Source organism: Mauremys mutica, chromosome 3 (assembly GCF_020497125.1).
Source record: "Mauremys mutica isolate MM-2020 ecotype Southern chromosome 3, ASM2049712v1, whole genome shotgun sequence".
Classification (NCBI taxonomy): Eukaryota; Metazoa; Chordata; order Testudines; family Geoemydidae; genus Mauremys; species Mauremys mutica.
Genome location: NC_059074.1, coordinates 172,616,823 through 172,631,407, shown reverse-complemented (window position 1 = coordinate 172,631,407; position 14,585 = coordinate 172,616,823). Strand labels below are relative to the sequence as shown.

The window sequence follows — 14,585 nt, the reverse complement described above, 5'->3', positions numbered from 1 at the left end:
ATATATACAATATGGTCAGTAGCATGGCCATACTTTTCTTATTTTCTCTGGTCATTCTCACCAAAGAATGTAGAAAATGTGTCACAGCATGCAAATGCTGGATCTTTTGCACGCTGTGTCCACACAAACATCAGCAACACAGGATAATTCTGGACATCTTTCTTCCGGTTTGCTGCAGAAGAATGTTGAGGTGGCCAACATGCCACCATAAAGCAAAAAAGAAAATAGCATGTTATTACAATGATTCTCTGAGCACATGTGAAATATTAATAAATTGTACACACATCCTGTTGACCAACGTCAGTAGAAAGATACCTGCGTAAAATAAACTAAGAGCGAACCCCATCCTGACAGAAGAGATGGGCATGGCATATGTCTTAATTATATGTGCATAGTATTTTTAATCAGTTTAGATGCTCCTATAGACTCTTTGAAATGGGCCCATTTTGTAAATGAATAACATTAATAAATATGCTAGTCTTCTGACTTTCAGGAGAAAATATATTTGTAGGTTTCGGATAGAGGAATTCTCTGCAGCATTGAGACTCAGAAATCCAGCTTCCTAATCTGGATGTGTGGCCAAACTGCAATATTTCCTCTATTTCACTTGTACATAAAAAGCCACTCTCACATAAAGTGACCGTATGCATTAATGTAAGCCTGCATCATTAGGCCGTTTTCCTTTGTGTATCTGCTCTAGACTCCTTTCTTGATTCATACATTGTAAATTATGGTGTTAACCTAACCTGGATATAAAAGATTTTTCTTTTAAATTAATAGAGCTCTTATTATTTAGCTTTGACAGGAGGAATAAGAGTGGGATAATTTTATATATATATTTTTAAACGAATAATGTTTTTCTGTATATTTTGAATATAGAGTTCTGGAAAACTATGTTAAGTCATACAGTGTTGGTTTAAAACTTTTCAAAACAAGTTTTTATCCATAATTTATTTGCTCATTCTCACTTGATCTGTGTTATTTTTTTTACTTAAAGGACACCATGAACAGAGTGAAGTTTGTTTTTACCTAACTGAAGTAATGAAAATATCTGTGAAACATTTGATAACACAATTTACTTGTACATGTATTAAACCTAAAAAGAAAAGGGAATGATTTCACTAAAATGGAGACTTTTCTTCTTCAAGTGGTTGTCTCTGTGGGTATTCCACTGGAGGTGAGCATGTGCTCTAAGAACTTGAGGCTGAAAGATTTTACACTAGCAGTGCCTGTTGGTCCGTGCCTGTGCCCCGTTGTGCTCAGAAGTGAGGCGTAAGAAGAGGCCCAGAATGACTACCTCTCCAGTTCCTCTCTAGTGCTTGTGGTCTGAGATGGAATCCTTGGTGTCAGCAGCTTTGCTAACGGACCTGCTTCCAGTCAGGTTTTTCTGTAAATAGTTTTACCTTTTAGATAGATAGTTTTAGTGCTTAGATAGTGCTCTGGGAACCGGGGTGTTTCTCCCTTCATTACCTCTCCACCATTTGGAGTTCTTAGTATAGCTGAAACTAGATCCCAAGGTGCAAGTCTGGTGTGTCTTCCCAGTGAGTGACACCCCCCCCCACCCCCGACTCGTGTTGGTTACCTTGGAATAGGGTTACCAACAGTCCTGTATTAGAAGGGATATCCCTTCTTTAAATAGAAAATTGCTTGTCCCGTACTAAATCAGTATGGGACACCTTTTATCCCATATTGAAATAGCAGGGGGCCAGTACCCATAGCTGCATCTTTCCACTCCCTCCCCCAACCCTGGCCCTTCAGTGTTGTGCAGGAAAAACAGTGTCAGGAGGGGAGTGGAATATGCACCCATGAGTACTGGCCCCCTGCTGGACAGGGTCTCCTGCTAACTCCAGCCCTTGAGAACAGCCCCATCTACTTTCTCTGCACAGGCTCTGCCTGGCAGAGGAAGTGAGCGGGGCTGTGTCCCCTGTAACTGCACTGAAGGGCCAGGGTCAGAAAGGGGTTCTGTCTGGCAGGGGGTTCAGCACTCCCAGGGTGTAGTGTCCCTTCTCTGAGAGTCTCTGCCAACATCCCCAGCAGGGTGGACAGCACAGCAGCAGGCAAAGACCAGCAACTGCAGCCTCCACCTTGGCTCCTGGTGTCCATGCAGAACCTGAACAGGAGTTGCAGCAGCTGCTGACCCAACACCTGGGGCCCTGGATTCTCTGCAACATCCAGAGCTGATGAGAGAGAAACTCTAGAAAACTTGGGGATGAGGGGAAAGGGTCTTGTCCCCAGAGGTTCAAGTCAAGATTGGGGACATCTCAGGTCTGTCCCGTGTTTTTAAATACAATGTTGGCAACCCGACCTTGGAGAATCCCATTCGTTGCTGTTATTTTCCATGTTGAACCCCAAAATCCTGTGAATTCTGGGTCCAAAGACACCTGATGGAATAGTTGATGAGGCCTCAGTCAGACCCTGGCTTGTGTGATGTTGTACACTGGCTGAAGGTGCCGCTCTTGGCCAGATGCTGCCTAGCTCTGGACCATTAGCGATCAGGCAGCAGGAAGAGGGTAAGAACAAATGCCCTCATAAAAAGCGGAAAAAATCTCCTCCCAAGACCTTTAGCGAAGGACTGCCTCCTGTATACTAATGAGACTCTGTACAGGTATGTCAGGAGGTTGTGGGGAGCAATGATCCGAATTGCTGGTATTGAGATCCAAGAGCACTCCAAAGGTACTAGCCATGAGAGAGAAGGAAGCAATCGCCTGGTGCACTGACGGTACCACACCAGAGTGGCAAGAAGAACTCAGTAGTATCACCATGCACTGCTGGACCTAAGTCAGTATAGTTGGCTCCATGAAGAGTCAGACCCCGCTCCTCAAGTCTTAGACCTGGGTACTATTCTTGAGGAACTGGCTCTGTATTCTGACCTGGAATCACCGATACTCTCAGAACTGGAGTTACCTTAGGGAGATACCCACACTGTCAGTGCACTGTATGCCAGTCTTATCTGACAGCAAAGGCATTACGTAGTGTACGGTACCAACAGTTCCACAGTGGAATCTGAATCCTTTGAAGTTTGTATTCCTCTGGTGAGCTAGAACAGTGGTTCTCAACTAGGGGTACTCAGAGGTCTTCCATACAGCTTCCTTACATGAACTCATCTAGATATTTGCCTAGGTTTACAACAGGCTACAAAAAAAAGCACTAACGAAGTCAGTACAGACTAAAATTTAATACAGACAAAATGAGAAAGTAAGCAATTTGTCAGTAATAGTGTGCTGTGACGCTTTTGTATTTTTGTAAGCAAGTAATTTTTAAGTGAGGTGAAACTTGTGGTATGCGAGACAAATCAGACTCCTGAAAGGGGTACAGTAGTCTGGAAAGGTGGAGGCCCACTGGGCTAGAGACTGAGACAGTGGCTCCTCCGTCTGCTTTGAGATGCAACATTAGCTCTGACAGAGGTTCCAGAGACTGGTAGGCACCCTTGCACTCCTGCAGTCCACATTACCGGGTTTGGGAGCAGTGGTATCCTCTCCTTGGACACCATTTCCTTACCCTTACAATCTCACTCACAGGGCCTATTGGGGTTCTTGGAATCCTTACATCTAACTTCTCAACTTCAAAGGATCTGAGCAGGAATTCAGACTGAGGTCACCTTGTACAGAATAGCCTCAACCCCCTGGGGAGTGTTCTGAGGAGGAAGATCAATGTGAACAGATGGGCCCACTCAGTCACCCTGTGGCACGCTCATCCTCATCTCTGAACAACATGGTAGCACCGGCTTCACCATTGCCATCCAATGACTACAGACAATTGTAGGACCCCCTGGGGAGAATTGCAGAATCACTCCAGATTCCCCTGGAGGAAGTTCAGGACTCCACTCAAAAATTTCTGGACATCTTCCTGACTGCAGGCCCAAGCAAGGGTCAGTCAACAAAGCTATAGTGGAACCGATCAAGACAGTCTGATATACCCCAGCCACCAGTGACCCCACTGCTAAGAGAACAGATAAAAATTACTTTGTACTGTCTAAGGGAGTGGAATACTTGTTTTCACACCCTGCCTCAAACTTCCTGGTGGTTCAGGCCATCACTGAATGTAACAGACTGCTAGGTCTGCTCCCTCCAACAAGAATGCTAAAAAATTAGACCTCTTCAGAAGAAAGTTTTTCTTCTCCTCCAACCTTCAGTTTCACATTGTGAATTATCCTGCATTGATGCCTAAATATTACTTTATTAACTACAACAAATTGTCTGAGTTCACCAACAAACTTCCATAGGAACTAAGACCGCAATTTCAGGGCATCATTGACGAGGATAAACTGATAGCCAGGTCATCCCTCCAATCTTCAGTTAATGCTGCAGACATGGTTTCCTGCTCCATGACGACTGTGGTTATCATGAGATGGGCTTCATTAATTCACTCCTTTGGGTTTCCCAAAGTAGTTCAGGCTACTGTGGAGAACCTCCTTGTCAAGGTCAACAATCTGTTTAGTGAAAAACTGATGAATCTATGTGCACCTTTTGACAAAGCCAGGCTGGATGGCTGCAAGAGGGTGCTAGAAGGCAGATATATTAGCCCCCGAATGTTAAAGTCCCTCTTTTCTACTAGTAGAGAAGGGGTTACCTCAGGCCAATAAGGGACACCTGATTCCAGTTAAGGGCTGCCTTAGGACTTCAAGTAAACAGAAAAGTCCACTTTAGTTCCAGTGCCAATTATAGACTTTATCAGAGCAACTGTGGACTAAATTTCAGTGAAAACATACTTACCTGTGGACAGATTCCACATGAGCAGGGATTTCATCTCCTGGCTCTGGCAATAGTTAGATCCCACCAGGATGTCCTAGGCCCCATGGCTGCCTTCACCTACATGACTCTTTAGCAAGGCTCCACATAGTCCACCTTCAGGCATTGTTATGGACAGTCTGCAATCTGAGCAGGGAACCTGGACAAAAAAAGTCTGCTCCCTTCAGTGACCTGACATCATTCACCTACTGGGAAAGCAAAGAAGCTGTGTGCATTGGCGTTCCCTTCATTCTTACCCTCCCACCTGCAAAGATGGTGACTTTGGTTGGCCCTCTACTGGAGTGGGCAGCACATGTGGATGATCATATGGCTCAAAATTTGTGGTCCCAACAAGAATCCAAGCTGCACATCATCTCAAACTGCAAGCAGTAGACGAAGCCTGCAAAAGATTCCTTCCTTTCATCTAGGCCCTGCACATTCAGGTCATGTCAGGCAATATGATCATAGTTTACTACATAAACAGGGAGGAGTGGGATCCACTGCTTTCACATGGGAAAGTCAAACTCTGGAAGTGGTATATCTAATACCAGATAACCCTGTCAGCAGTGCCCTCCTGGGAATACTGAACACTTTGGCAGACAGACTCAGCAAGCACTTTCACAGGGAATACTAATGGGAACTGTGTTGACTCAGTGGCACAGAACCTCTTCTGGGAGTGGGGATTCCCATTGTGGGTCCTCTTCATCTTCCAGATGAACATGAAATGCCCAGCCTACTGTTCCTAAATAGTTTAGGGTCACAATTTCTGAAGAGGCCACATCCCTAGTTCAGTGATGAGAGCCATTAGGATATGCCCTCCCACCCATATCTCTCTTACCTTCAGCCCTGAGGAAAGTCAAGTAGAACAACCCATCAGTAATCCTAGTGGCACCCTGAAACAGTTTTGGTTGGTGGTATGTCAATGCATCTAAATCCAGCTGTTTCTGAATCTGCTGACTCAGGAAAAAGGCAAGCCCAACCATCCCAACTCAGCATCTCTCCATCTAACAGCCTGGTATTTGAGTGGATGATGAGTTTAGAAAGGTTATGTTCAGGGAAGGTAAAAACCATCCTCAATAATAGTAGGAAAATCTCAGTAAGAAAACATTATGCAGCTAAGTAGAAGAGATTGTATGTCTGGTGCTAGCATCATCAGATACCTCCAGAGGACTGAGTTCCCTACCAACTTGGACTACGGCCTTTCCCCAGAGAAGTTGGGCCTATCTCTGAGCTCTCTGCATGTGGATTTAGCAGTGATCAACACCTTCCATTCTCTGGTGGTGAACTGTTCCGTCTTTACTGACACTATGACTTTAAGGGTTCTGAAACCTTTATCAGAAGCTTTCATCTGGTACTGAAACTGATGCGAACATCTTGTCCTTCTACCTTCTTCATCTGTCTATAAAAATGGTCTTCCTCACTGTGATCATCTCTGGGAGGAGAGTTGGTGAGCTCGGAGCTCTTACGATGGACCCTCCCTACACAATCTTCCATAAAGATAAGGTTTCTTTGGGTGTGTCTACACTGCAGCATAAGTCTGGGCTCAGATTCAGGGTTGAGCCCCAACCCTGCTTCCATCTACACGCACATCTGTCAGGCCTGGACTCAGGGTCCTAGGACCTTGCAAAAGTGGAGGGTTTGAATCCAAGTCAAGCTGAAACCCAGGACTCAAACTCTATCACTTTGCTGTGTAAATGCAGCCCTTCCTCAGCCCTGCAACATCTGCCAGAATTATCCCACAATCCCATGGGCCAAGTTTCTTTGTCCTCTCTCTCCCAAGAATCACCAATCAATTCCAGGGAAACAGAAGCAACATTCCTCTTGTAGTGCAGCAGCTCTGCGAGTCAGCATTTAACTCTTCTACTTTGTTCTAACCACTGAGCTGTGAACACACCTTGGGAGAATATTGTGCACTTGCAATGGACATCAACCAAAAGAAGTCTTTTGCAAAGTGCCGTGCTTCATGGTCACAGGAGCACAGCCAGACTGTGGTTAATCTCTAGTATGTGACCAGGACAACAATTTTTAGTTTGGGATTTTAGCAAAAATATTAGGAATGACCATGCATACCAGCAAATAGTAAAGAATCCGCCAGTGCTGGAAATTTACCAGACTGGCAACTAGTGCAGGGAGTGGATTAAGTGGTTCAAAACTGAGTACTGGGAAATCAGGGGCCAGTACCAATTGACACTGCTATTATAAAACCTTCTAGTTGCAGGTGCACCAACAGTGGAATACCAATAGGATCCAGACATCTCAAGTAACTTGTTACTGTAACTCCCTTTCCCTCTCAGGGCATTTCCTGAGGCTTAGTTGGGTGCCCTAGCATTACCAGACTGCGCAGCTCCCCTCAGCTATTCATTAGTCCCAGGAAATGTCCTGCACCAAGGTCATTGTTACTACTGCAAGATGAAAATGGAAAAACAAATAGGCATATGGATTCTTGTTAATGGCTGACTCGGTTTCAATTGGCATATACAGGGTAGTTCCAGAGAATAAATACGCCATACAGAATTGGCCAGATGGGGAAAATAAGTGTAATTCCATTGCAGTAAATGAGTGAAGATCTGGCTCCTTTTCTCTCTATTAATCTATCTAATCTGTCTTCTTTATATGGTCCCTGTCACCATAGTACTGTAGCACCTCCCAAGTATTTAAAAATAACAGTAACAGGCTCTTCGCAAATGTTTCCAGTAATATCATATGATTAGAGCTGGGCAAAATGTTTTGCTTTTTTGCCAGTAATGCAGTTTTGGTCAACTCAAAACTATTCGTAAATTTGACAGGTTTGCAGCTCTGGGCATTATTGCTTTGGTTAGTTCCTTAAGTACTCTACGGTGAATTTCATCAGGTTCTGCTGACTTAAATACATGTAATTTATCTAAATATTGTTTAAGCTGTTCTTTCCCTATTTTGCCCTCAGATCTTTCCCCCTTTTTGTTAATATTAATTATGGTCACAATTAACCTTTTAGTGAAGAGTTAAGCAAAAAAATTGGCACAAAACTCATCTCAAAATATCGAAATCCTCCGTGAAACAGAATTACCTTTCTCTGCACAACTCTAGTCCTATATGTATGTCCTAGAAAGAGAGAGAAGCAGACTACAGCAAAGAATTACCTGTTTGGTTTTTTTAAATTCTAAGTATAAAAAAACCTGTAATATCTCAGATACCACAGTGTGGTGACGCTTGGCAAACATGATCTTTAGTGGCAACCGGTACTTATTTGCAATGGGTAGTAAAGCTAAAAATCATGGGGAAATAAATTTTAAAATTATTTAGTCTTGTATTATCGCCACTAGTTTCACATTCTGATTTGATTAAAATTAATTTGTCATTTCTGTACTCGTTCTGCATGGTTCCTAGCAACTTGAGTTAAAATATACACTTCCACTGTGCTCTGGAGCAATTCTTCTTGAGAGCCTCATACTCTTATGATTCTGGATGACAAGTGTGGGTCTCAAAATTATGAGGCCAAAGTGTGCTGTTACCTAGCAACAGCACTTAGGTGCATGAGCTGATTCCTGCTCCAGATATACTTAGCTGTCAGAAGGACTGTCCCTTTTTTTTCTTTTTTGGGGCTGCAGACAGCAGTACTATTTTCTAAACACTTAATTTATTAGCATAAAAGAGACTGAGACATTATTGCATAAATACTGTAGCACTGTAATTTTATTTTTTCAGGCAAAGGCATGTCTTTAGGGAACAAAATAAGACTTTACCCCCTCATTTCCCCTAGTAAGCTGATTTTTTTCCAATGTGTCTCAGAAAACGTTTGGGTTTTAGGCTGAAATTTTCAGCCTATCATTAAAACAAACCTAGTGGGAGTTTTTTCTTTGTGGTCTTTGCTGCTAAGGCATCAAGGGAGGAAAGGCACTGATATTTCACCTCATTTAAGCTGTAGCTTTTAGTCTTTCCCTCTATTTGCTTTTTTAAAAAAATGATACTTTTCAAACAGCTAAATATTTATCACTACCCTTTTTGGACAAATATTAAAAGTAGGGGGTTTTATTTTTCAGGTTGAGTGAATTTGATGCTTATTTTCTATCCTTCCTATTTTTTAAATTTTTATTAAGGTGATCTTTTTTAAAGTTTTCCTCCATGTTGTTCTTGTAGTTTACACTTCGTTCATTGCAGCATTTTTTTCTTTTTCTAAAAAGGCTATGCTATGCCTTTCCCTCAAATGCTACAAACAGCAAAATAACATTATTTTACTTTAACATTTATTAAAATTATATATACATTTCCTAGTGTCGGAAACACAGAATATTTGAAAAGAACAGAAATGTGAAAATCTTGTTGAAGAGCTAAGCTTATGGGAAAATATTCTGGTGAAAAGCAGTCAGAAATAATCAATATTTCAAGCTGAACCTTTGAAAGATTTTTTACTTAACTGTGTGCCAAGGGGTTAAAAGACCAACAGTAGGTGCCTTCTACTTTGTAAATATAGAAAGTTACAAGTACAACATGGAGCTGTAATTTGTAAAATAGAAGCCATGGAAATATCTGTCTTGTTTCACTTGTGGCCTTTGGCAAGGCAGAATATTGCTGTTGGAAGATTTGTGAAATGTTCACTGCCGAAATTTGCTATGAGATGCAGTGTCTCCAAGTGTCTTTAGTTAGTTTTCTTAGTTCTTCTTAAGGGAGGAGAATCAAGTGTCTTTTAGTTCTTGTAAACATCTATGGTATATGTTCAATTTTGCTTATACATCAGTACGTCACATCACACCACAAAGTAGTGTATCAGTTCCTAGGTAAAATCTTCCTTGGCCATTTTCTGACCAAGTAATCCCCCTCTTCAAAATCCTCTGTTGCCCCTCCGTCCTACACTGCATCAAGATCATGCTCCTTATCATTTTTATAAGTCCTGTATGACTTTGACCTCTCCCCACTTATTTGCCTTTGTCTCATTTCATTTTCCTGCTTCTGCAATAAAAGCTCTTCCCCTTTATGTCTGAGACACCTAGCGCATATTAAAATATACATGTATAACTTTCTCATCCAAGATATGTTTCATCCAATAGTTTAAAATTCACAGCAGGCACAAAATCTGTACAATAACTATGTTCTTAGGCATAGCTCCTCTCTTGTACCCAGCATATATAAGAATATTATTTCGCAGCATATCAAATTATGTGCCAAATTAATCTCTGATGTTAACTGTATAAAAGTAAATGGATTTTCACCTGGGATGAATTTGACCTCATGAATTTTTATAAGTCACCAAGGGGAACTGCATATGCGTCTCCTGAAGAGAATGAAAAACATACAACAGAATTTTGGCCCTGACAGAGAACAAGGCCATGACAAAACACACCCACCCCACCATCTGGTCCAATTCATCAAAGACAACTCAAAACACTACATCTCTAATTAAAAAAAAATCTACTGAAAAAAGAGAGAACTGAAAACTCAGTAAGCTCTCAGTGGCGTCACAATAAAAAGAGTTTTTGCAGCTTTTCCTGAAGCAGTAGTAGCTTCCATGATGTTTCCAGGAAAAAAAAAAAAAGCATGATAGCAGCAGCAAAATACTGGTGATGGCACACAAACTGCAACCAACACACTGAAGAATTTTCACATTGAGGAAACAACATTCTCTGATGCAAGGTTAACAGCTTTCATGTATGGGGGAAATCATGCAAAGGGACCTTGTTAGCAATTGCTCCAAGAAGGTTCCACGGTGGCAGTAAATAGCCACATCTGTACACCGTCACTTGATGTATTGTATTTGTGTGCTGATATTCTTGAGTTTCCAGGCACCAAACAAAAATTCTTTGTTTATGTTGCCTGCACATTTCATCTAGCCAGTGACACTTGATATTTCCGAATGCATTGCTGTTAACATGTCAGTCTGTTGACCGTAGTGTTTGCTGAATAGATGAACATCTTGTTACATGGTTAACAGCATTAGTGTTCAAATTTAAAAATTAATAATTAACACCTCATTATTAACACCTCCTCATGAGCACTGGAGGAGGTTCACACCTTTTGCTGCTTTTGTTTCAGTCTTTCATGTCTCCACAAGACAGAAGCTTACAATATGAAGGTTGTCTTTCTCAATCAGGAGGGCAAAAATTTCTTCCAAGTTTTGGTCCCTATGTGTATTCTACTGTGGGTATAAATGGGCTCCATGCACCTGAGAGCAGAGAATTCTTTTAAGTAGTGTCCATTGGTCCACACCTAAGTTTCCTGTAAGCTGCACAACAAGCTATCAAGGGCTGCGCAGGCGGGGAGAGGCGCCCCTCCCCTGGCATAGCCCAGCCCTGCCAGAGCTGCTGGGGAGAGGGGCCCCTCAGCTGGCCCAGCCCAGTCCCACTGGAGCTGCCAGGGAGAGGGAGAGGCAGAGCTGCTGTGGCCAGGGAGAGGTGCCTCTCACCCAGCCCTGAGCTGCTGCAGCGAGAGAGGGCTGGAGGGAGTTCTCTCTCCACCGCAGTCCCAGGGCAGCCTGCACCCCAAACCCCTCATCCCTGTCCCCACCCCAGAGCCCTTACCCCTGCCTGCACTCCAACCCTCTGCCCCGGCCCTGAGGCCCCTCCCACACTCCAAACCCCTCGGCCCCACCCTCACCACACATTACCTCCAGATTGGTGCACATAACAAAATTCATTCCTCACATGGACGTAAAAAATTAGAGGGACCACTGGGCCACACCTATGCTGTTGCTCTCCTTGTGCTCCAGGATGAAAGTATAAGGGGCAGTGTGGACTGATGCCGCTCCAGTTCCTTCTTACTGCTGCATGGCCTGAATCAGAATCTCCATTGTCCAAAACTACCTCTTCAACATAAATATTACAATGTTTTATATATAGTTAGTGGTGTTAGTAGTTTTACAAGTTTAGCTAGCAGTTGGAGGATTCTCTGGGATGGGGATCAAGCTAATTCCCCCATCACAGGACTTAGATAATGCCCAGGCTTCTGGGCTTCAAAAAACTGTGTCTCTTGCCCTCATACCTTTGCGCTCAGCAATGATCATGTGTGCTGCCTCTATTGCCTCAGGGAAGCTCATTTCTCTGCTAAGCGCAGTATCTGTCGCTCCTTCCCCAGACAAACGTGGCAGGCATAAGAAGCGCATTTTGGAAGCACCTGATGGAACATGCCATGAGGCTTCAGTCAGATCCGAGCCAGGTAGCCACGGCACCCCAAAGCGTACATTGGCCTGAGCCATCGAGAATTGCACCTCCTAAATCGCTGTCTTGACTCAGGAGTGGGAATGGCTAGAATGAAGAACCATTTATTTGTCTGGGTCTTCTCACAAGAGTAAGCATAAAAGCAGATCCCCTTCTAGATCACTAATAGGAGTCCCTCCCAAGCCCTGTCTACGTTGGGCAAGTCTTTGCACTCAGGACACAAAGACTTATGTCCGCTAAGCCTCGTGGTCATGATCAGAAGGCACACAGAAGCAAGTCTCCTTCAGTACTATTCCCACATTGTCATCAGCACAGACCATGGTACCAACTTAGACAAAGCACCAGTAGACAAGGGACCATGAATCATCAGTACCCGCAAAGACCACGCAGTTGGAGACTCCTTCACAAGTGGTACTATCACAGCCCCATAAGGAACTACCGATTACCAAGAGTCTCTTTACACTGAGGCAAGGCAACGAGAAGCATCCTTCGAAGGCTCCAGTATCTTACACCACTCCAGAGTATCCTCTGGATACTTCATCCTCCTGGATTCACAGTCTCCTCAGTTGCTGGGATTGATCCTCACCAGGGAAATTCCAATACCAGTAGACGTCATGGACTCAGGGACAAGCCCATCTTCCATCCCATCCACTAGCCACAGCTTCTCGGTACCAGTATGACCTCCTCCTCATCAAGAGATCAGATGTACTGGTGGAACTGTCTTACCCGCCACCAAGAGTTCAGCCCAGACAGAGGATCAAGAGCAGGGGTTCTCAAACTGGGGATCGGGACCCCTCAAGGGGTCGCGAGATTATTATATGGGGGGGGTCGTGAGCTGTCAGCCTCCACCCTCGCTTTGCCTCCAGCAACCTCGCTTTGCCTCCAGCATTATAATGGTGTTAAATATATTAAAAAGTGTTTTTAATTTATAAGGAGCGTCACACTCAGAGGCTTGCTATGTGAAAGAGGTCACCAGTACAAAAGTTTGAGAACCACTGATCAAGAGTCTCCTGATACAAGTCTTATCTGCCCAAGTGAGGACCCCCTTGTGGGGACTGAGGGTACCCAATGCCTTGGAATCTACCACAATCTATGTTTGACCCCTCATGGTGACCTAACTGGGGCCAATGGGACTGTGCTATCTGATAGGAATGGACTGTGCTATCCAATGGGAGTCTGTGCTATCCAATAGGAAGTCTTACCATGCCTCCCCTCCAAGAGGCCAACTAGACTCTCTTGAGCCTATGGAAGAGGAGGACAATGATCAGGATCAGCCAATACCACCGATACTGAAAGGTATATCATCTTCCGTGCCTGATGAGGTGGTTACTCCAGCCTCACCATCTCCTCTGGATGACCACAGACAATTCAAAGAACTGTTTCGTAGAGTAGCAGAATTTCAGATCCTCTTAGAGGAGGTCAAGGACTCACAACACAAGCTTCTGGACATCCTACAGCCTACTGGATCCAGCTGAGTAGCACTCTCAGTGAATGAGGCCCTACTGGAATCAGTAAGACCTTTATGGCATATGTTGCCTACCTGTGCCTGAACCCCCAAGAGAGAAGAAAAGCAGTACTTCACTTGAGCTGAGGGAATTGAGTTCTTATTCTCCCACTCTGCCCAGATCTTCTTTGTAATACAAGCAGCCACAGAAAGGTCCAGGCAACAGCATCAAAGGGTCACCCCTACAGATAGGCAAGCCAGGTGTTCGGATCTTACGGGAAGAAAGGTGTTTAATTACAGAGGCCTCCAATTTTCAATTTCTAACTACCAGGCCTCCTGGCCAAATAAGTTTTTTGAACTATTTTAAGTAAGTTCCATGACTTCAAAGACAAGTTATACCAGGAAGATAGGGCTCAATTTCAAGCCCTTATTTATGGTGGCAGATTAGTGGCAACAACCTCACTACAAGCTTCTGTGGATGCTGCAGATATTGCATCGAGATCTATGGTGACTGCTATAGTGATGCATTGGAAATCTTGGCTACACTCTTGGTGTTCACAAGGAAGGTGTGGAACACTGGACAAGACCTGCCTTTTGATGAAAGCAATCTGTGTACTGAGAAGACTATAACAGGGTTTAAAAAAAAAGAACTAGATAAATTCATGAAGGATAGGTCCATCAATGGCTATTGGGCAGGGATGGTGTCCCTAGCCTCTGTTTTGCCAGAAGCTCGGAATGGGCAACAGGATGGATCATTTGATGATTACCTGTTCTGTTCGTTCCCTCTGGGGCACCTGGCATTGGTCACTGTCAGAAGACATGATATAGGGCTAGATGGACCTTTGGTCTGACCCAGTATGGCCGTTCTTATGTTCTTGTGAAGACAGATGAATCTTTGCATTCATTAAAAGACTCCAGGCAAACCTTTGTTCCCTCGGAATATATACGTCATCCCTGAAGGGGAAATAATATAAACTGTCTTACAAGCTGAGGCCTTTACCCAGCGTCTCGCCCCAACCAAAAATTTATTTTTGACAAGATGCTGGGGATCTGCAGACCAATGTTGATGCCATCTCCACCCGATTCTGAGATTTGCTTTGGTGGATGCTTGGTACAATTTTCCCACTACAGGAGAACAGCAACAATGGATAAGTGCATGCTGGATATCATCCATTCTGGCTATAGCACTGAATTTCTCTCCCCACCAGATCACCCTTCCCTGAAGCTTTTCAGGGTTCATTCTCACGAGGAGATCCTCTTTCAGGAGGTAAAATCCATCCTCTAGGG

At 43.7% G+C, this 14,585-nt stretch overlaps 1 protein-coding gene across 2 annotated transcripts in view; it reads left to right on the top strand.

Moving 5' to 3' along the window:
• The window catches only part of THADA (THADA armadillo repeat containing), a 338,022-nt gene that overhangs the window by 225,917 nt on the left and 97,520 nt on the right, over positions 1 to 14,585 (top strand). The gene's annotated exons all lie outside the window — the stretch shown is intronic.